The sequence below is a fragment of the Camelus ferus genome, chromosome 8 (genome assembly GCF_009834535.1).
Source record: "Camelus ferus isolate YT-003-E chromosome 8, BCGSAC_Cfer_1.0, whole genome shotgun sequence".
NCBI lineage: Eukaryota > Metazoa > Chordata > Mammalia > Artiodactyla > Camelidae > Camelus > Camelus ferus.
The window spans coordinates 18868132-18891267 of record NC_045703.1 but is presented as its reverse complement, the minus strand read 5'-3'; the positions used below and the strand labels follow the sequence as shown (position 1 = coordinate 18891267).

At 38.0% G+C, this 23136-nt stretch overlaps 1 long non-coding RNA gene across 2 annotated transcripts in view; it reads right to left on the bottom strand.

Moving 5' to 3' along the window:
• Positions 1-20945, bottom strand: part of LOC116665280 — a 416497-nt gene extending 395552 nt beyond the window's left edge. Inside the window, exons 1-2 of one of the 2 annotated variants that reach the window (XR_004321816.1) lie at positions 20827-20945; positions 8007-8340 (exon numbers count right to left, since the gene is read on the bottom strand). This is a non-coding gene — a long non-coding RNA (uncharacterized LOC116665280). The remainder of the gene's footprint in view (positions 1-8006; positions 8341-20826) is intronic. The other variant, XR_004321815.1, reaches the window with a different exon arrangement.
• Between the last annotated feature and the right edge of the window lie 2191 nt (positions 20946-23136).

The following is a 23136-nucleotide window of genomic DNA, read 5'->3' as shown; positions in this document are numbered from 1 at the left end:
TGTCACCTTGTACAGAAGAGTAAATGGCATAGGGATCAAATATAAGGGACGCTGACAAGTCTGTATATTTCCATGAGAGCCGAGACCTTTTCTTTGCACTGCCCACCATTCCACTGCCTGGACATGGTAGGAAAATTATAAATACCTGATGAAAATAAACAACAAGGTCCTACTGTAGAGCACAGAGAACTATATTCAATATCTTGTAGTAGCCAATAATGAAAACAAATACGAAAAGGAAGTTATATATATATATACACATAACTGAATCACGATGCTGTACACAGAAATTAACGCAACATTATAAACCAACCATATTTCATTAACTAAATAAATAAATACCTGATGAATGTATTGGGTTAAAGCTAAAATTAGGTAAAAACATCTGACTGTGGCCTGCGCGGTGGCTAAAATAAAACAGAAGTTTGAATTATATGAAGTATTGTTATAGATTCTGGTGATTTCAAAGAAAGTCAAGAAACAATCTGAGGAACCTAAGTTCAGAAGCTGAAAACCTGATCTAAACTAATCTGTGCTGTGCATCTCACATTCTCTCAAAAGCTGCCTGACTTGATTCGCCTTTGGGAAAAATGATCATTGACTTGCTACCATCTATTTGCCTGTCTGCTTCCGGCAGTCTCTGGAGTTCACGGTTTTCTGCCACAGCTCCCTATTTGAGCTCTAAGGCCAGTCTATGAGAACCTGATCCACTGGAAAGAAGGTTAGTCATCTCTGATCTGCATGGCAGCTTCCACCCATGGGCCACTCCCCTTGGTGAAGCATTTAGCACTAAGCCAGGAGCGCACGAGCTCTGACGGAACACTCCACAGGAAGAAAGGATTTGCTACTGTAGTTGTTCGTTATTTGTAAACCTCTGTGATGCTTGTCCTGTTTGTGTTGCCCAGTTTGAGGAATACTTTGGAGGAAAAAAGACTATTTTGGAGTCCATGTGTCCTTAAGCATGGATATCTGGGAACCCTTGTTCATTCCTACTTTGTGGTGAGGATCCTCTCCACCTGTTTGGGTCCCCCGGTCTCTATTTCAATTAGGTGCACATTACAGGCTACTTTCTCATGGACCCACGAATCCAGGACTTGTCATCACCTGACTGCTGCTACTGAGGGGCCGTGCATAAGAGCTGCCACTTACAGAACAGTGTGGTAGAAAAGTCATGAGATGCAGGGTTAGGAGATCCGGGTTGGAGTTACAGTTCCACCATTGAGCCCTATGGATCTATGGAATCACTAACCTCTAAAACATATATCTTAGTGAAGATTTGTGAGAAAAGGTTGCAGGATGGTTGTGAGGTGCACATGTAAGACAAGTAGGAGGAATCATGTTGTAAGTAAATGACAATAAAAATTAGTTAGACATGGCTGTTGATGGTATTAAAACTATTACTAAGAATGGAGTGGGAAGCGAAAAGGAGGATGTGACTGGGGAATTAGCCGTGGTGGCAGCAGGAGAGAGAAGAGTGGGAACTCCGGGGTCTGTGATGAATGGCAGTGAGGTGTGGACGGATGTTGTAAGATCAGGGAACCAGAGCTGACTAACTGTGCATGAATAACCTGCTAGTCATTGCCCCATAAAGAAGACAATAAACAACCTGGCCTTCAGAAGGGAGGGGGGATGGAAAAATGAGGCACACACTATGAAACCTTAACAGTCTGTGTCATCCTTCTAACACAGCAGACTCCATGAAATCACTAGAGGTGGAGGAAGAAAGAAGTCTGAACATAATGTAAGGAAGATAAATAAGCCTGAGGAAAAAAATGAATTCAACTATGCTGGCTTTTCTTATAATTTATGGTTGATAACAGGGAACACTGTTCAATCCCTTCTAGTCAGCTCAGACTCAGAGAGACCTAGGCTGGGACAAAGACTGTCAGGAGCCCACATGAACTTCTGTCCCCTCACACTGCCCCCTACAACCCATCTCAGTACCCTCACTTTTCTGCTGGGTATACTGCAACTCAAAGTAGCTGGGAATAAAGCTACCTTGACACCTGGGTGTGCAGATGAGATGAACTTCTGTCGGTGACATCATTTAAATGGAGCTCAGATGGGAAGGTTCCTTTCATGCTGTTGTGCCATTCTTCCTTTCTCCAGCCAGCTACAATGGCATGATGCTGGACACCCGATCCTCCAGTAGGCATGTGCTATTTCTTATGTCAGTCATAGCTGAGTTTCCATCAGTCTATCTACCTTTGCTCAAACAGCATCCCCCAGAAGACAAGAGTTCAATGATGATAACCATAGTGCCAAAACCAAGGGAAACATGACCAGAGGAAGCCTTAATGACAATGTATATTCTGAAAAATAGAGCTCTTTCAAAGATTTACGCTGTAAAGCTAAGAGAAGATGGAATCTACAGGAGACAGATTACTCTACAAGAGAATTTTCTAGAATCTAGACATTAGACTAGGCATCACGCCTAACAAACATATTTGTAGACCTACAAAGCAATACTGCAGGAAAAAAAGAAATGGATCTTAAGTCTAAAAACATGGGAGACCTCACCCCTGACAGTTATCTACTATAGGGCACAGAAAAAAATATCTGAGAAAATGAACCAAATTCATCTTTCTTTTTTTCTTTGCTGTTGTATTGTATTGCTATTGCTGTTGGTGCTATTGTTTTTGTGATGGCATCCTCTAGAAAATACAAAGAAAATAGGCTCTATGATACAGAAAGTTATAAGAAGTGCAAAAGCTAAGCTATAAAAACCTCAAGATGAGCTAAAGATAAAGGAGAGAAATTTCAAAAAAATTAAAAGTAATCCACTGGAAAATTTAAACCACATCAGTAGCAGTAAACAGTAAAATAAATATTAAGTATTGGAAATAATGTGGAGGACAAATTTAAGAAGCAATGTAGTATGTAGAAGCTGAGGAAAAGACCATGAGAACTAATAAATGAACTCAATGGAGTTGCGGAATACAAGATTCATACACAGAAATCAGTTGCTTTTCTATACACTAATAATGAACTACAAGTAAGAAAGCAAGAAAACAATCCCTTTTAAAATTTTATCAAAAAAATAAAATACCTAGGAATAACCTTAACCAAGGAGGCGAAAGACCTATACTCTGAAAACTATAGACACTGATGAAGGAAACTGAAGATGGTACAAAGAAATGGAAAGATATCCTGATTTCTTGGATTGGAATTAATGTTGTTGAAATATCCATACTACCCCCCCAAAATTTACAAATTTAATGCAATTCTTATTAAAATATCCATGACATCTTTCACAGAACTAGAAAAAATAATCCTAAAATTTATATGAAACCACAAAACATCCTGAGTTGCCAAAACAATCTTGAGAAAAAAGACGAAAGTTGGAGGCATCGCATTCCAACTTCAGACTGTCCTACAAAACTACAGTAATCAAGACAGCATGGTACTGGCACAAAAACAGACACAGATCAATGGAACAGAATAGAGAGACCAGAAATAAACCCAAACACTTACGATCAACTAACTTATGAAAAAGCAGGCAAGAATATACAATGGCAAAAAGACAGTTTCTCTCTTCAATTAGTGGTCCTGGCAAAACTGGACAGTTACACATGAAAGAATGAAATCAGAACATTTCCTCACACCATATACAAAAATAAACTCAAAATGGATTAAAGACTTAAATGTAAGATTGGAAAACTTAAAACTCTTAGAAGAGAACATAGGCAGAACATGTTTTGACATAAACCATAGCAATATTTTTTTAGCTCTGCCTCCTAAGGCAAAGGAAACAAAAGCAAAAATAAACAAATGGGATCTAATTAAACTTAAAAGCTTTTGCACGGCAAAGGAAACCATCAACAAAACAAAAAGACAACCTATTGAGTGGGAAAAAATTTTGCAAGTCATTTGACCGATAAGTGGTTAATATTCAAAATATATAAACAGCTCATACAACTCAATTTCAAAAGTAACAATCTGATTTAAAAATGGGTGAAATAGACTTGAATAAACATTTTTCCAAAGAAGATATACAGATGGCCAACAGACACATGAAAAGATGCTCAACATCGCTAATCATCAGAGAAATGCAAATCAAAACCACAATGAGACATCACTTCAGCTCCGTCAAAATGGCTATCTAAAAAAGCCTAAAATAACAAATGTTGGCAAGGATATGGAGAAAAGGGACTCCTAGTGCAATGTTGGTGGGAATGTAAATTGGAACAACCACTATGGGAAACAGTATGGCGACTCCTCAAAAAGCTAAAAATAGAACTACTGTATGATCCAGCAATTCTACCACTGGTTTTATATCCAAAGAGAATGAAAACACTAATTTGAAAAGACACATGCAGGGGTAGGGTATAGCTCAGTGGTAGAGCTGCTGCTTAGCATATACAAGATCCTGGGTTCAATCCTCAGTGCCTCCATCAATAAATTAATTAATTAATTAACTAAACCTAATTACCTCCCCCCACAAAAAAGTGAAAAGACACATGCATCCCAGTGTTCACAGCATTATTCACTATAGCCAACAAATGAATGGACAAAGATGTGAGATAGATACACATACATACACACACACACACACACACACACACACATATACACACACACAAGAATATTACTCAGCCATAAACAAGAATGCAATTATGCCATTTGCAACAATGTGGACAGACCTACTGGTACTATGATTAGTGAAGTAAGTCAGACAGAGAAAGACAACAACTCAGTTATCACTTATGTGTGGAATCTAAACTAAACTAAACTAAACCAAATGTATATAACAAAACAGAAACCGACTCACAGATATAGAGAACAAACTAGTAATTACCACTGGGGAGAAGGAAAGAGATGGAGCATGATTCGGGTAGGGGATTAAGAGCTACAAACTAGTATGTATAAAATAAATAAGCATAAAGTATATATTGTAGAAGCAAAGTGAAATAAAGGAATTATTTCATAATAACTTTAAATGGAATATAATCTATAAAAATACTGAATCACTATATTATAAACCTGAAAATAATAAAATATTGTAAATCAACTATACTTTAATAAAAAAAAAGAGACCAATAATGATACATCATGTCTCCCCTTTTTTTCATTTTAGAAAAACAAGAGGATGTAAAAGAATCTAGGTAGAAAATATACATGTCACATACAAAAGCACAAAAATGAGACTGACCTTTTATTTCCCTCTAAAATATCAAAAGCTAAAAGATAATGGTAAAAATCTATAGATTTAAGGGGGGGGTAAAAAGATATAATCCAATAAAATATTTACCCACCTAAAATGTAGGGAAAGATATTCTGCTATATAAAATTCAAATCAATAAATAAAGAAGGAAATTAATGTATTAGAAAATAGGGACCCTAGACTTGATAAAGAAATCTAAGCTTTTGTTATTTGGAAAGGTCAGAAAAGAAACAAAATTCTAGAACAAGTAATAATTTAAAAGATGAAATACAAATGCACACACAAGAAATGAGAAATGCCTTATAAACACAGACAGAAAAACTACAAAAATTTGAGATGCCAATATGGAAAACCTGGTTGAATTGTGTAATTTTCTAGATAATTACCAAAATTAATTCAGAAAGGAAAAAATAGACTGATATCCATGAAAAACAATCAGTTATCAAAATGTACCCCTGAAATGGCCACTGGGACCAGACAGATCCATGAGTAAATTCAACAAAATCTTCAAGAAATAAATAATTTCCAAAAGTTTAAATTTTTTCAGAACGCATAAAAATATTTCAACTTCCGTGTCTTTTATATATAACCAGCACAATTCTGGTAGTGAAACTGACATCAGTAGCTCAAAAAGAAACTGTGGCCTAATATGTTAGAAACATAGTTATACAACTCTAAGTAAACAATATAAAATCTATTTCAATAGAATATTTTTAATTTTTAAAATAATTAACCAAAGAAATATATGCCCGTGGTAGAAAAAATTTTAAATAAATAAACCTATATTGGCCCACCTAATAGAAAAAAGAAAAGAAAAAGAAAGAAAAAATGGCAAAATAGTTCAGACTTCCCAGTTAAGACAGTAAACAATGAGAGAATCTGCCTCGTCCAACACCTGATGAAAGGAACAAAAATACATGACATAGATTTTAGAAAGAGATGGCCAAGCAAATAAATAAAAGATGCTTATTTGGTTCAGGAAGTCCTTTAATCTTATCTGCATCTCTCAGAAGAGATGATAGGGAAAGTAGATGATTCAGCCAAGTCCTCAAAAGTGTACTAAGATTCCAAAAAATAGAGAGAAGCTGGGAAAACAGGTTGCTGGCAAGAAAGTCCAGGGAACATCTTTGCAAACATCTCCACCAAAGGAACTCATGGAGAAGAAAACTGCCAGGGAAAGCCACCCACCCTCTCGCAGCTGGAGAGGAAAAGAGAGAGGGCACGGAAGAGCTCCAGCAATAAACTACAGAAGTGAAGACAAACAAGCAGATAAATAAGAAAAAACAAAAACTGCAAGAGCCCAAAGTTGAGAGATTAAGAAGAAGGTGAAACCCTTCTGGGTCCCCAGTTAACATTAGAGCGGGGCTAAAACCCACAAGAAGTGTTATTTCTTCCTATTCTGACTGAGGAGGAGGGGGGAATACACAGAAGACTGTTGGGAGAAATGTGTGAGTGAAACAAGGAAAACGAAAAACTCAAAGGAACTCTCTACGGGCCGAATCAGGGCTCCACCCACAAACCAGAAACTGAAGAGCTTTGGAAGAGAAGGCATCCCCAGTGAGATGGAGCAGATTGTGAAATGAGAAATTTACCCAAATCAGAGAAGGAAAAACAGAAGTTTTCCACCTTCCTCACTCTCATGACCTGAGGCTAGAGAAAGACTAAGTGATGACCACACCCCGGCCAAAGAGTATAGCTCAGAGAAAGGCGACGTGGAGACTGACCTGGAGAATTCACACGGTGAAAGTGCACGAGACAGTAGGAGTGGATGTAGAGGAAGTCTGCGGAGACAGACTGAGAGGGCAACACCAGCATGGGAACATTACACATCTTCTGATAAATTAGAGCAAGAAAGAAGAGTTAAAAGTCGTATTAATGGGGTAGAGGATAGGCTTGAGATCATATTAATATCAAAAACAAGTTAGAAAGAAGCTGGCAGAGGGCAAAGCCAGTGTAAGGGGAGGATATTTTATGCTCCTGTACCTGTGATCAGAAAAAATGAATCAGAAGAAATATTCAGAAATATTAAAAAGTCCTTGAGAGGAAAAAGAAGCACAGATTAAAGGACAGACCTTCCCTACTAGGATAAAGACACAGAAAGATGAACGTTGTAAGATACTCTGGTGTTACCAAGATTCAAGAACAAAGAAAGATTTTTTTCTGCCATCCAGATACAGCACGCAAATCAACTAAAAGGAGAGAATCAGGCTGGTTGCAGATTTCTCCACAGCAACATACTAAGCCTCTGATACCCTGAAGGAAAAAAATTATAATATATCAAAATATATTACAGCCAGACATATTTCAGAATATGGGCAACAGGCAGACATTCTGAAACATGAAAGAACTTAGGAAATATAATACATGAGACCTTCCTAAACCCAACAAGAAATGAATGGGGAAGTCATAGTGAAACGACTAGTTCAATACTCAGTGCCATGAAATAACAGAGCAATGTCAAAAACAATTCTAAGGCTGAAGTTGCAAACTTCTAATGCCCACAAGAATGGGGTAGGACATATAAAAGTGATTGGATTCAGTAATTGGAGAGCACACACAATCAAAACAAGATAGCTACAGCCAATTTTGCCTTAAGGGAGTAAGAAACAGTCAACAGGATATTGTATTGCCAGATCTTTGGTATTTTTAAGAAAATCCAGAAATCCAAACTTTTGTCTTCATTCTCCCAACATTTAAATTTCTGCAACAAAATCAATTGTATTAACTATTACTGAGGAAAACAGATGTCTGTTAGGGTTGGTTTGTAAACTGGATCCCATACATGAAGAGATAGACCACTCTAGATTGGTAGGTGGCAGGTTTAATAAGCAAGGAAACTTACTTACGAGGCTTGTCTTGGGCGGCTGCAAGATGAGTAGATTTCCATTCCCGCCCACTGGAATCCTGAAAGTTTATATGGAGGCCCCTTAACTGGGGTCAGTCACACACTTGGTCCAGATGGTCTCAACAACACCTTACTCACTCAAGGCCCCTTCCTTCAAAAGGCTGCGAGCACCAGGACAGTAGGCCGAATATACATTCCAAGGACTGTAAGAGGGTAAGGACTCTCTGATCGCCTGGGTCCAACTTGAGGGTCAACCAACCAGAGGCCATATCCTCTCAATGACCTCCTCCAATAGTTAGCTGGACTGGCTAGTAAGTGACCAGTTTATCACCTGTGGAAAAGAAATAAAATAAGACCTAAGAACAGTGCACCCAGTCATTGTGATCTTGGAGACAGGCTGACAGCCTTCCCTGTGAAAGAATTCATGAAATAGTAGTACTTATGGACCTTCCTTGAATATACTACTTGATGATAGAAAGGGAACAATAAATAAAATAGAGAAACTGTTAAGACTGGTAATGGCCACTGAACCAATTTAAATATAAAACTAATAACTGACTATAGGAATTATACTTACCAAGTAACATAACGTAAATAATATAAATCTTGACAATTCAAAAGCAATATATAAAACAGGTGAAGGAAAGGAAGGTGGGGAGAAGTATAAGACATATAATGTATAAGTTTTAGAAAGATAACCCAACACTCTGATGTTTTTACAATCCTTTTTTCCTAACCTCTGACTGATTGTTTAGGAATTAGAGTATCTTTCAGTAAAGAACCTGTCATGGGCTGAATTGTGTTCCCTCACCCCAATATTCACATGTTGAAGTTAAGTCATAACCCCCAGTACCTTTGAATTTGACAGTATTTGGAGACAAGGACTTTAAAGAGGTAGTTAAGTTTAAAGACGCCATTAGGATGAGCACTAGTTCAATATGACTGGTGCCCTTACAAGAAGAGATTAGTACACAGAAATGAAAGAGAGGACAACCATGTGAGGACACAGGAAGAAAGTGGCCATCTACAAGCCAAGAACAGAGGCTTTAGAAAACATCAAACCTACTGACACCTTGATCTTGGACTTCCAGCCTCCAGAACTGTGAGAAAATAAATTTCTGTTGTGTAAGCCACCCAGCCTGTGGGATTTTGTTATGACAGCCATAGCAAACTAATACACACCATATTGTGATATTGAACAATCTATTTAGTTTCAATTTATTCTCTTTTCATAAATGTAAAAATATTTTTTTAATTTTAAATGGCTTATAACATATGATTACAGCTTTAAAAGTATTTTTGGCCACATATTCTTGTATTTATATGTATGTAAGAGATATCTGCAATGACATTCATTTACTGCTAGCAATGGTTGCTTCTGTATTAGGATATTAACTGTACTCTTGTTCAATTGATATAAGATATTTATGAGAATTTTTATTAAAAAATCTATAATGTCATTTTTCTAAAAATAATAATAATAAAACAAAAATATAATCTCCATTCAGGTGAGGAAACCTCATTGATAAACTCCAATACAGATCATTCTAAGTATATACACACAGACAGATACATACACACAAACACAGTCACATACTCAAATACACACACACACACAAACACAATTTTTTAGTGGGCTTATCCCATACTTACTACTTTTTCACCAAATTACATAAATATATAAACATATTCAGAAATACAGTTTTATAACATCTTTATATTGTCTGCCTAGTCTCAACTGGAGATACATGCTTTTATTTATTTAACCAATATCCTAGTTTTAAACATTAAGGTTGTTTGTAACTCTTTGCTTTCTTATATACTGATGCAATAAACAACCTTGTAGCTACATCTCTGTCTACATTATTGTTTAGGAGAAAGTTCAGCGGAATATTAAAAGAATAAAAAACCAGAAACAAAAAGGATTTATTTAGAAACATATTTATGACTTAATATAAAGAAATACTTTAATCAAATTTATCATATAATTAGATTTAAAGAATATGATTAAATATGATTATTTTATATGAGCCCAAAAACCACTGGCTTAACACTGATATCTAAACCCTTAGTAAACAAACAAACAAACAAACAAACAAAAACACTTCCTCAAAAAGTATCTATCTTAACTATTATAATTAACAAGTCAAAATAACCAATAAATAACTAATAAATAAAAACACAAAAAGTAATAACTTTTCTGTATGCCAGCAATGAATATATAAACAATCCAGGAGAAAAAAGATGCTCTTCACAATAGCAACAAAGTATGAAATAGCCAGGAAAATTTTAATAAGAATGTGTAAGAATAGAGAGAGAAAATATTAAAATTTTGCTTACACATTTAAAGATGAGTTGAATAATGAAAAAACATATACCACGATCCCAACTGGCAAAAGAAACATGTGAATCATCTATGGAGAAGCAACCTGAAATGCATAGAACCAGAAGCTAATCTGCAGAAAACTCTTCCAATCACCAGGCCTGTAACATTGCCCACAGAGGAACTGGTACTTTAGTGGGACTCAAACAGAAGTCCTCTCCTAACAGAAACACACTTGATGGCAAAGAGCAAATAACCACACAACTTTTTTTTCCCTTTTGTTGGCAACCATGAGAAACAGAACTTACCAGACACAAACCTATAACACAACTATAAGCAGGAAGCACACCTGCATACGAAATAGCCTGTTTTATGCATCTCAACTCTCAGTGATAAAATACAAATTTCATTCACCCATGTTAGAGGAAAGACTGAATTACCCTTTCTACAGAAAATGCCATTAGAAAATTGTTGTCATGTAAAGAGGCGATCAGATCTTTAGAAACTAAACATACCCTTATCATACAATCCAGCAATTGTGCTCCTTGGTATTTTTCCAAAAAAGTTGATAATTTATATCCACATGAAAACCTGCACACAGATATCTATAGCAGCTTTATTCGTAACTGCCAAATACTGGAAGCCACCAAGATGTCCTTCAGTAGGTGAATGGATAAATAAACTGTGGTAGTTCCAGACCATACTACTAGGCGCTAAAGGAAATGAGCTATCAAGTCAAGAAAAGACACGGAAGAACCTAAAATTCATATTAATAAGTGAAAGAGGTCAACCTGAGAAGGCTACACACTGTATTATTCCAATTGTATGATTTTCTGTAAAGACAAAACTATGGACACAGTGAAGTGATCAGTGGTTGCCAGGGGATGGGAGAAAGAGACGACTGGGCAGAGAACAGAGGCTTTGAAAAGGGCAGTGAAAAGAATCTGTATGATATTATAATTATGGATATGTTCTTACACTTTTGTCCAAACCAATCAAATGGACAACACCAAGAGTGAACCCTAAAGTAAATTATGGACTTCAGGTGATTATAATGTGTCAATGTAGGTTCATCCTTGGTAAAAAACATACCACCCTGATGAGTGATGCTGATAACAGAGGAGGCTGTGAATGTGTGGGGGCAGGAGGTACATGAGAAATCTCTGTACCCTTCTCTCAATTTTTACTATAAACTTAAAACTGCTCTAAAAACTTAAGTCTTAAAAAAGGGGGGCAATCAGAGATTATGCAGCCAAAAAATAATAAAGGGGAAAAAAGCATTATAGAAATGTATCAGGCAGTTTATCAATACAAATATTGTTATTTTTCTGAATTTTATTATGTTTGTGGTAACTGTCAGCTCTTCCGATGTGGTTTCCTTTCCTCACTCTAAATGAGTAGTCAATTTTGTACTTTATATTTGTAATTTTGCATTAGTTCCTTAAAGAGGGCTCCAAACATTACAAGCAGTGAGTTTCACAAAACCTGTATCTGTCTTTCTTTGTTCAGGAGAGGCAGTTTTGGGCAAAAAAATGATCTTATTAAAACAATGCATAATATTATTGAGGACCACCATCAATTCACCAACATCTCTACATAAAAAGTGCTTAGAAGTAAAGAACTTCAGTAACCTAGGGTTACTTGAGATCCAGGTGTCAGCAGGGGCTTGTATCTGCATAGCCTAAGAGAGGTTGAATCCCAGGTTTGGCCTTTGCCCCCAAATAGTTCATGGATTCCTCTTCTAGCCACCTACTCAACATAGACAGATCACTAACCTCTGAACCACCTCCTTTCCTGACAGTGTTTGTGAAGATTTCTCTTAAGCACAGAACAACAGAGACATCAGGACACAACCCAGCTTGTGTACTGAGTTCCATGCATATTATCTACTCTTAATCATCTTGTCCTCTTATCTTTGTCCCTCTTTCCCCAAAACATAGCAGAGTAGCATAGCACGTTTCTTCCATTTGCTACCCCTGTGACTGCCTCTTTATCATTGCTCCCCCAGCTTCACAAACCTTTAGCAAAAGCCTGGAATGTCTGGGTTGGCTTTCTGTCATGGGAGTTGTATTTAGAGGAAATCAGAGGCAAAGCAAGCAAAGTAAGCCATAAACATTTGCCAGTACCCTGCAGTCTGAAGCAAATGTGAATGGATTCCTAGCCTTCACGCTTTTCCAGGTTCTTAGAGTCAGTCTTGGGACATAAGTACAAACTTGGGCAGATCTAACTCTAATTCCTGATACCGAAGCCAATAAGCTCAACTTGTGATACCCATTCCCTAATTCTACCTCCTGAAACGACCATCCAAGTGGTAAATGACATACTGCTGCACAATATATATTGTATATATAGATTTCCACAGAGAAGCATTTTGTTCTCAATTGTATTTCTTACCACTGTTCCTTTCAGCATTCAGGCAAGGATTTTGCCCAATTCATTATTCAAGGAGTAGGAATTTCAAGAAAGAAACATAGTTACACAGCAATAGAATTATGAAAAGTCTCTCACCTGTCATTTTCGTTTCTATTTTTGATTTTTTAATCCAGGCGTACAACCAACAACCAAGGCAAGAAGAATGTGATAAAGGATTCAGTATGTTCAAGAACCCCAAGCCCGGTAACTTCCTCAATGTATGCCACTATTTCCACAAACACTGGAAAATTAAAGGGATTTAAGATTTGAACTAATAATAGAAATGGCCAATGATAAACTAAACTGATCAAGTTTTTAAAAATAAAGATAGCATTTGTTGAAAGGTTTTTGGCTTCAAGACATAACAGGAAGTCAGTCGAGAACTTTCTAATATAGATACTGTTATAATGCCAAACTAAATATCAGACATAAGAATGTTGCTTTGACTATGCACTGATACAGGAAAGCTGGTTGCAATTACTTTAATGTTTTCCAGGATTTTAAAAAAATCACCATTAGAGGGAAAAAAGTATTAGTGTATTTCTAAAATGTCAACATATAATATTTCCTAATTCTTCAATGTATCTCTAGCAAAATATTCTTGGGATTCTCTTATACCAGGCTATATAAATGTCTCAGCTATTCTTTTTTCCTTTGGTGTATTTTTAAAACTATTTTCTATTATTCGATTAAAAGCCATGTTATTATCTAAAAGACATACATGGACATCTTAAATTATTGTATCTACAATTTTGAAGAATGTTTATTGGTGAGGAAGCCAGTCAATTATACAGGTTCCAGGACATGAAGTTTCTATTTGGGGTTGTCGAGTCCACCCCTCTAATTCAAAGAGCCCCACCGCTCATCACCAGTTCAGAGCAGAGGACGATGAGCAGCAGTATGCCTGGCTAGATACCGCATCAGGAAGCTAGCGCAGTTCTGAAGGTAGCTCTATCCTTCAAACAACATTCAAATATTGATCGGGCACCTTGCTGAGAGTTGAAGCTAAAGATATATAAAGGGGATGTAGACGTGCAGTTAGTTGGACCTGGCTCTGCCCTTACAACCTTAGTCGCTGGGACAATTTGCTCAGCCCCTTAGGGTCCCAATTTACACTTCATAAAACGCAGTTAACAGTATCTAGGGGAGAATGTTGTTGTCACAGTGAAATGAATGATGTAAGCATTGGCCAAAGAAACCCTCACAAATGGCTTCATTTATATAAAAACTTTCCTCAGCTGTGACCCTAATAAGAATCAGACTCAGCCTCACTTTTAGGGTGTCTCCAAGAATCCTCCAGAACAACACCCTGAGTAGGACCCAGACTAAAATTGACTTCAGAAGCTGAGAAGAGAAAATGACCACAGAGAAGCACAGAGAAAAGCAAAAGGTGGTCGGGGAAGAGGGAGAGGGGAGAGGCCAAACATTTTCTTTTGTTCCTTCCAATGCAATTTCACAGCAGAATACACCTCCAAATATAGAACGTTATTATGATCTGAAAAATCTGGAAGGGGAATTTGTAGCCACCCTCTGAAGTCTATTCACATCCTGTGGTAAAGTGTATCTATCTGTATGGAAATTACCGCAACTTTTTTGAATGTGCTCAGATTTCTCCTTGGAGTAAATGCTTATTAATACATAAAAACCTGTTGAAAGCTCGTGAATATCCACATATAGCTTGCATAGACTTTGTACACCATCCACAGCATATATTAAATTCAAGCTGGCTTTCCCCCAGCAACTTACCACAAATATGGCAAACCAACAACTAGCTTGTTCTCGAGAAACAGAAGTTTCAACATTAGCACAAAGCCAACGACACTAAAAGAAGTGTTACAAGATCAGAGAGAAATGATTTGAGAATTCCATCGTTTTGTTTTATCTGGGCCACCATGATCTTCCCTTATTTGGATAACAAGAGTTGTCACTAAGTGCCCTACTTCCCTCTAATGCCGCAGCACAGATGACAAAGATTACTGCAAAGACCAAAACCGAGAGACCACCTATTGGGACACGGAAAGCCCTGAAGTAGTCCTTTTGCCTTTGAATCTCTTGAGACTACATGTAAGTGTATGTGGATACAAATACCTGATGTTGTAAGAGGGTTTCCAAAGCTCCTCTGAAACTTTCTAAGGTCTGTGATTCAAAAGAGGGTTAAAAACTGTGACTTTTTATGGATCCTGAGGTTTTAGCTCTTCCTTTTTTGATTCTTGATTACCATAACCAATTTGATGCAGCTTTTTAATTTTGTTTTACTAGTTGTCCTATAAGGCTATTATCTTTTCAGAACTAGATTTTTCAAATTGTAAAACAAGAATTTAAAATATCACATAATTCAGAATAACACAGAAAGTATTTATTGCCTACAAAGGAAATCAATGTACTTTTTCCTGGAATACCTTGAGAAGTTATTTGAGCTTGCAGCAGTTCATGTGTCTTGTTCATAGCACCAAAAGCCCTCAAACTTTTATTAAAGGAGCAAAAGCTTACCCGTGTGATAGCACGAATTTTATAACTAAAAATCATCCAGAAATGTGGTACTATTTCTAGCCAAATCTGATTAGAAAGCAGAGGACAGACCTGAAGCAATGGTGAAAATAGCTCCAATTTGCCTGGAGGGGGAATCTTCGGGCCAGAAAGTCAGAAAGCATCCTAAGTAGGCATTACAATTTTCATCTTTGGTAAACTGACGCCCCTATAATTTAAATGAATTTCCCCCAAATCACGATTACTTGCTTGTGACAAAATTATTGTAACTATAACTCAATTTCCTTTCTTCTAGCTCAGTAATTGTAATTTAAAATATTAAAATAAAATATAGCCAAATATAGTGCATCATTTATTAATGACAAAGGCTAATAACTGTTAAATTCACTTCTAATCAAGCTTGCCAAAATCTATTTCCTGAAATTACACTCGTAAGTACATACTCTATTCCAAACCACCCAACTCAGAAAACGTAATATCTGAACACCCATCTTAAGTTTTTCTAAACCAAGAAATTTAAGCCTACCAGCTACTGAGTCTATTCTTGTGACCTACTGCATGGATTTTCTTTGGCAGCCCAATAAAAACCTCACATGTTGAAATAATTTATTTCTGAACCTAATATGCCTCCACAAATTCTTCCCTTTGATTAATTTTTTTTCTCTTTATCATCTCATAGACATTCTAGCAGAATAGGAAAATGGCTCATTTAGCCAATTATGAGAATAAATCAAATGATGGAATTTGAGAAGGAGGGGTGGGGGAGATGGAGAATGAATTTTTGTAAATTTCTTAGACATAATACATGAAGTAATTTAAAGATAGCTTCTTGGAGATTTTACTTATAATCTAGTTATAATCTATTTAAGAATATGTTAGGTTCTGAAAAGCTGTTCCTCAATCTATTTGCTTAAACTTTCAAAGTAACCCCCCACAGGAATCCCCGATGCCACTGGGTGGTGGGTGCTGGCAGAGTTGAGGTCCTTTTTGCTGGGCTCTGCAGGGTTTTTCATATGTATAAACTTTGCAGGTTACACATTTGTAAGAGAGAAGCTTTTTTCTGAGTGCAAACAAGGGACAGAGTACAGAGGCTGCTTGGGTTGAAATTACGTGAGTTACCCAGGAGCAGACACAGGCATGGCTCTCCCTCTGTCCTTGACTTCCAGAGGTACTTTTCTACCTTGGGATAAGCTGGCAATGCCTTGCACAGGAGCTGCTGATTTATCTTATCTTCATGGTAGCCACTCTAGAAAAAGAAGCGAAAAGAAATCTTCTGCAAACTGTCCCCCATTTCTCTATCTCTCAACACTACCAGCAGTCAGGTAGGAAGTGACTAGCAACAGAGGCATTGATGAGACCCAGATCTGAGCATTCCATCTCTCCCAGGGCACCAACAGAAGAACTGGGTACTTAGCACCAAGTGATTAAGTATTGAATGGAATCAACTGACAGTTCTGAAAAGGGATGAAGTGGGTCATAAATATTCGATGATGTTAATGGAAAACTCACAGAAAGAGAAGCAAACAGTGTTGCAGTATGCACTGGTAGACACATGTGCCTCCGGAGGCATTTTCCACTTAGTTTTGCCTCTTAGTACCTTGGGTGCTAGGCATCAGGTCATTTTTTTTTCTGATTACCATCAGTAGAAGGTCTGTGTCACTGTTTACATTTCTAGCATCCACAAGCTTGCCTTTACCTTTTTATGAGGAACCAAGAAGACATTTTTTCTACGTCCCCAACCCAGGATATATCTATGGAGATTTTAAAATCCGTGTTTACAAAGGTACATAGTCTGCATAGGATATCACCTAAGCAACTATCATGTAATCTGATCCTGGAAAAGAACAGATAATGACTATTTACTCTGCCACATCCCACTTGCATTTTTGAAAGTCCGAATGGAAAGCTCTATTAAAAACAGCACTGAACCCCAGTAGGTAGCTTGGTGGTGGTGATGACTTACTGTGTTGCTCAAATTTAAGGAGAACTTAAAAGTATTTTAACACATTTCCTTTACGCAAGAGAACTTTAAGCTTTATAAAGTCTGCAGCAATTATTTTCTATCATTCATCTAATTGTACACATAAGAAATATTATGCTGACACAGGGTTTACTGTTCCTTGCAAATCTAAAAACCCAGGATCTATTCCATCAAGCACATTCAAAGGGCAAAGCCAGGAGAATATAATACATGGGAGGCCTGTTCAGACATCCAAGTTTTGGGTAATATTGACAAGACTCATAAATTTGGAGGGGAAATCCAGAATATTCCCTGAAAACTAAATAAGTTATTTCCAAAGACCTCTTTGGAAATGACTGAAAACAATATTAGTACAAACTACGATCTAATATCAAGAATTAATCAACCAAAAGAAAATAAGAAGTTCAGCCAAAATAAGCAAACTAACCTAGTCTGAAATTCAGACAACCCCATTTAAGAAGAAAATAAAGAAAACAGACCTAAATTCAGGTCCAATCTCTTTATCCAACTTCCATTTTTTATTTACACATTGAAAGCTCTTCAACTGTAAAACAGTAAAAGCCCAGCAAAAAGATGAAATTGCCATAAGAATGCTGGGAGGAACAGTCAGCAAGGGGCCTTTTGTACCAGTCATGGGCAATCTGGAGTTCTAGAAAACAGACAAGTTCTGACCAAAGCTCAGCCTCTGAATCCCTTTGGTGCCTTGCTGACACTTCTTGAGGAACAAATCCAATTGTGTTGCATGGGGTTTTGCCAGATGAACAACAGCTCCACACTAAGATCACATATGCTGTGCTTCAGGCGCCAAGTGTCCTGGAGTTTTTATTAAGTACTTCAAATAGCCCAGAAATAACTCTCAGTTGCCACAGTCTCTAACAGCACTGTGCTCTTTCTAAGTTACAATGCCCTGGGACATTTCCAACTTCTCTGGAGAAAGTTCTAAAGGGTAGAAATAAAGGTAACTCAATGGATAGCTGATGCTTCAGCTAAGGAATTTCAAGGTGAGAATGAAAGTGTCTACATGGAAAATATTGGCAGTTCCATTGTTGAGTTTATTTTGAGTGATTTTGAGACAAGAGGGAAGGGAGCAGAATACAACCATTAAAAGAACGACACAGCCACTGAGGATACAACATCAATTAGTTAGAACCCACTAGACCCAAGATGACAGAAGATTTGACTCCCACTAGACCTTGAGCCTCGTATGTTCACTGTAATACATAAGCTGTTAAATGACACACCCACGGGTGCCATGACAGTTCCCAGGCTGGCCATACAAGGCAAAAAAGTGGGCAGGGGCCCAATTCCTGGAAATCCCCACCCCTTCCCCAAAATAGTTGGAATAATGCTCTCACTTGTTAGCATATGAAATTACCCAGCTCATAAAAACTCACCACCCTCACATCCCCAGGCCGCTCTCCCTTTTGAGAGGGACTGTAGTCTGTCTATGAAATGTGTATCTCTCTGAATAAACTTGCTTTCACTTTACTATGGCTCGTTTTTTAATTCTTTTCTGAGCAAGACAAGAACATATTCTCCCGTAACAATTTCAGAGCAAAGCAAACAATTCATTGCCAAAATAATTACACCATTACCTTCTTTCCCCATGAGGAGATACCGAAGCCATGAAAACCTGGGCAAATGCCCTTTTTTTCCAGGACCCAGTCATCCATACTTCTTACATGGTGGGCAGTAGCTATCTTCCAAAGCCTGTCTGCCCTGGCTCCCAGCATATCACAAGCCATGCTATGGGAGCTCCAGAAAGAACATACTTGGAGAAGAGCCTCGTGTGCCCATGGACAGTTTTAAAAGCGAGTTCCTCACCACCCAGCTCTAGTCAGAAAATTCACTGTTACATATGACAGTGAGAATTTTCAAATATGTGAACATCCACCATTAGAAAAGCTGTCATATCTGCTGCCCCTTGCTCCATATCACTCTTTAGCTCCTTATTCTGCTTTATATTCCTATGGCACTTTTTAATCACTGAATGTATAAGATGCCTTTTGTATCTATTTATTGGCACAGCAAAGGCTTGCTTTATCCACACTGCGTTCAAATAAATTGAGTTCACTGAACTCAATGTGAATAAAACACATCCAGAAACTAGATTATGCAAGATACATATTAGTTACTCAATATATTGCCTTTGAATAAATGAATATAATAAATTCATATTCTCATTCCTATTTTATAAGAAGATGAAAAAAAAATTAAACCCTGAGGCTCAGAGAGGTGAAGTAACCTACTCAAGGACACACACACACCACATGCTTTTCCCCAACTGTGCCAACTTTAGCTACTGGTAGAAAAACCTATTAAGGTTATATTCTGGGAGAATGCATAGTTTAGATAGCTAATATTCACCACATATTTTATATTCATTGAGCACTTCCTCAACAAGAATGATTTGCAGGAAAATTCTAGAACTGATTTTTAAACCTTTATTTTGTGTGCTCCCTGAAGTAAACGCAGGTTAAATACCAACAGGTTATGACAGGCTCACCATTTGTTTGGGGATGATGGATGGATGGTGATGACAATGACAAGGATGACAGCAAACACTTGGACAGCACTGACTATGGACTCAACACTGTTCTAGGAATACACACTTGTCACAAACTCATCCACACAGAAACCCTACAAGGAATACACTATCACCTTTACTTTACTTATAAGGAAACTAAGGCACAGAGAAGTTAAGTAACTTGCTAAAGGTCATACAGCAGATAGTATGTAGTTGAGCCCAGATTCAAACCCAGGCAGGCTAGCTTGAAAGTCTGTGCTTAAACATTGTACTCTGCTGCCTTGGAAAAAAACAGAAGGCAAAGTGTATCATTATTCAGCCAGTCTTGGTCTCATAGGTAACATAAGAAATGTAAGTTGAATCAAAGCAATTAGCAAGCCTTATATTTTGTATGTCAAGGACTACTGATTGATGAAACAGTATCACCCCAGAGGAAGATTCCTCGACACATACCAACAGGTCCCTTTCTGTTTTAATACTTACATCACTTGAATGAATACACAGAAGACTCACTCATTCAGTTTGCTAATGACAATTGAGGGTCTCTGCAAATGCGTGGGATGAAATAACTTTAAAGTCATTTATGGCGCACACCCATTGGAAGGAGAGTGACAGGGAATTCTGAGAGCAACACAGCCCTTCTCAAATTCTCTACCAGCCTCACTCCTATTCTCCTCTTTCCTCCTTGAGCCCGGCTTCCTTTCCTTTACTTCAGGCTACAGCCTGCATCACGGCTTATTGACAAATTGCCACTTGCAATGGGTTTGCTGTAATTCAGGGTTACCGATGGTGTAATGATGATGGTGAACTTTGTGCCCCCTGCTGCCTTCTGAATACGGAACAGTCCCCTTATTACCTAGGTGGATAAAAATGAAACAATTGGGGCAAAATATCTTTCTAATTCCCCACTTTCTCATGAGACTTTTGAAAATCACTCTATTATAGTTACTTGGTAAGCAGCATACTGTTCCTATGTCATCCTCTGAACGCATTAACATTCAATGCTTGGTCAATATAAATGCATGAAGTTGCAATGAGCACGTATGAATTCTTGGTAGTTCCCATTTAAAAACAAAAGATGACTCACCAGGCTTTCCTGTTCCTGTAAACACTGCTCGGGGCAAAACACTTGAGCCTTGTGTGTTTTCATTGTCTCTGACTTCCAGATGTTCCTACCTGACAGGAGCATCCGGCTGAGACTCAGGCCAGCATCCGGAAGCCGAGTTTACACTTCCGGTGAGCCGGTGGCCGCCCCCTTGGCTTCCGGCCGCCGGGGCACGAGCCCTCTGCTAGGGCTGGGCCTGCTCCGCCCACCTTCAGGGCTTCCGCATCCACAAAGGGAGCTGGAGGGCGCATGAAGTAGCAAGTAAACGAAGGAGAGGCACCAGTTAATGAGTTCGGAAATTCTGCCCTTTCCCTAAAAGAGGTCAGCATATATAATAGTACTTTCTCTCCCTACATCTACTCAGCCCGCCTGACCCAGGTCCTGCAACGTTAGGAAAATCACACCCGCGAGTTCCCACGTGAGCCGCAGAGAAATTTGCTAGAATTGGTTTTTCACTAGGTTTGACACTGACTTGAGGGAGTGGAGCTACTAAGATACCTTTAACAAACAATATCACTTAATGAATGCTTCTTCGTGCCTAAAGGAGTTCGTTTTGTTACAGCGCCTGGGAACACCGCCCTTGAGCTCATTTCTACAGAAAAAAAAATGAAGAAGGAGGAGGAGGCCACTGGAAAATGCTTCCTCCTGGACAGACACGCTGATGAAAAGTTGTTTGGTGCACGTCCAGATTTCTGTCTCCTGCCGAATTTTTAATCTTGTTTCTTTTGGGTTTGACCTTTGATAGATGCACAGGACTCATTCTCTTCCGAAACTGTAGATTTTGCTTGCGAGGGGCTGACGCTGCACCTGGAAAAACTTGCTGGAGAAACAGCGGTATTGTTTTATGAACTCCCTAAGCACAGTTTCTATTCTGTACAGCTTGCTTGAGAAATTGTGCTAATAATCAAACACGTTTTCAGTGAGCAATTACAGTTCACAGCCTTTTCCTTGCTTTGCTGAAAAGGTATTACCTCAAATGGATGCCAAATAGCAATGGTGTGCATTCAAATAGGAAAGGAAAGCTACATGTTTTAGAACTATCTCAATCACTCTTGTAATTTGCAACGCCAAAGAGGGAGTAAATGTCCTCATGTAAAATTCAAAAGAAATACCGGGACAATATCCCCCATGGCAACAGCTGTTTTAGAAGTTCCAGCATGATTAACAAGCGTCAGTTTCATCTTTTCCTTTGTTTAAAATCAGACCACAGCATACTCAATCTGCAGGTCAAAAGAGTGCCAAGACTGTCACTGAAGAAAAATGTGATTAGATTTGTTTTCTTTTTCTGATGAGTTCAATTATCTGCCATATTATTTATCTGCTAACCCTGATGAAATGATGAAGCTGACTGTTTTGGAGATTCAGAAAATATTAGTAATATCAAAATGCTCTATCTTCATTAATATTGACATCGATTAATTGACCAGAATAAATGTCAATGTAGTGATAGCTGCTAGAACGTACGTACTGTCAGTATTCAATGCCATGGAGACATTTGACCTCTGAGTCAATGGGCAGATTTCACAGCTCGAGTTCCCAGGCAGCACCCTCTGAGATTGGAGGGTTTCTTTGGGATCAAGGCCCTTGGGAGGGAGGAGTGAGCAGGAGAAAAACTGAGCTGCACTGCAATCCCAGCACCCCCAGCACCCTGAACTGACCCCCCAGGAGCTCCAGAGCCATAAGGCCCTGCAGAGATGCTTGGGCCTTCACACCCCATGCTGCTCAGCGATGGGATGGCAGCTGCTCAGGGCAGGAGTTTGACATAGCCCCCAAAGAGGCTGATAGTTGATGGCCTTCTTCCACCATCACTCCTAGTCATTAAGAGAAATCCTGTAATCCAGACAAGGGAACTGTGTGGCATTTCACATAGTCTGTCAAGCATATATGAATAAAGTGTAGCACTCATGATCTTTTCAATAAGAGATACAGAAATTTAAAAATTTAACCGCAAAACCAAGAGCCCAGACCATCAGTGTTTTACAAAAATGATTAATTATGTCTCAGCTAGTAATAAATATAGCTCAATTACAGTATATACAAGTTCCTTAATAGATCTAGAAAAAGAACAAATTTAAATTTATTGAAATCTCTTAAAAAATAAGTTACCACTTCTGAGAAGGAAAAGATATTAAAATATAATTACTCAAAGCATATGGAAATTAAAATATTTCCCTGTGTCAGTTTCTAAAGTAAACTCCCATGCAAAGGTTATTTTTCATTACCTAAAATGCTGTAATTGTGCTTAACTTGATAAATGTACCTTCTATAATTGTCCTGTGTTGATGCAAATGC